The following is a 1,133-nucleotide window of genomic DNA, read 5'->3' on the forward strand; positions in this document are numbered from 1 at the left end:
GTTTTGGTTTTGTTCTAAGCACCCAGAGGAAAAACATGCAAACACGGAGAGAATGTCAAGCTCTACACAGTCACCCACGACAGCAACTAAATCCAGGTCCTCACGCGGGGAGACTGCTGTGCTATTAACTGTACCACCACACGGCCCTGTCTGTCGCCTGAGCAACTGTGTTATTTCACCGTGAGACATGATACCCAGGCCGAATGGTCCCTTGTTTCTGGGCCCGATGACCTCAAAACCTTAGTTAAAAGGACACGTGTTCTATGTCCTGCATGTTCATAGGAAGGAAGGGGAGGAGGGTTGTGTTGGCTGGAGTTCGGTGGATGTCTGCAAATAATCATATCCTGGGTGTGATTGAAGACTCTCTATTGTTTTGAAATTGAAGAGGAACAGGGAGAGGCCTGAGATTTTTTTCCGCTCACCGCCCGGTTTGGGAAAATGGTCAACGTACCAAAGACCCGGAGGACATATTGCAAAAAAAAATCGGAGGCACCAGTCCCACAAGGTTACCCAGTACAAGAAGGGAAAGGATTCCTAATACACACAGGGTAAGAGATGTTATGACAGAAAGCAGAGAGGTTATGGTGGACTGACAAAACCTATATTTGGGGAAAAGGCAAAGACCACAAAGAAGATTGTGCTGAGATTGGAGTGTGTGGAGCCCAACTGTAGGTCAGAGAGAATGCTGGCCATGAAGAGATGCAAGCACTTTGAGCTGGGAGGAGATAAGCAGAGGAAGAGCCAAGTCATCCAGTTCTAAGCTGCATTCTTTGTTTGTTGGAGAACCAATTCACAATAAAACATCTCAAATGCTAAAAAAAAACACACAGGGAGAGGCCTGGAAAGGAAATGTAGTTTGTCCGGTCAAGCCTGTGCCGACAAATGATACTTTTCTAAACTAATGATTTTGTTTTGCATCTACGCAGCCTGTATCTCTGTATTCCCTGTTTATTCATGTATCTATCTGTCAAGATGATTTTTTGTAACCATTGCTATTACATCTGCTTCTGACATCCCCTCCGTCAGCGAAATACAGGTACTTACCACCCTCTCTGTGAAGAAAAATCTTGCCTCTCTCATCTCTTTTAAAGTTTCCCCGTTATGACTTTAAAATAAGTCTTGCAGCAATTGGC

General features: G+C 44.7%; 1 pseudogene; it reads left to right on the plus strand.

Annotated features, from left to right (window-relative positions):
- Positions 1 to 438: 438 nt before the first annotated feature.
- LOC145337388 (large ribosomal subunit protein eL42-like) lies at positions 439 to 760 on the plus strand (annotated as a pseudogene).
- Positions 761 to 1,133: the final 373 nt, after the last annotated feature.

This window comes from Carcharhinus amblyrhynchos, unplaced genomic scaffold, assembly GCF_965287045.1.
Source record: "Carcharhinus amblyrhynchos unplaced genomic scaffold, sCarAmb.v2.hapA scaffold_47, whole genome shotgun sequence".
NCBI lineage: Eukaryota > Metazoa > Chordata > Chondrichthyes > Carcharhiniformes > Carcharhinidae > Carcharhinus > Carcharhinus amblyrhynchos.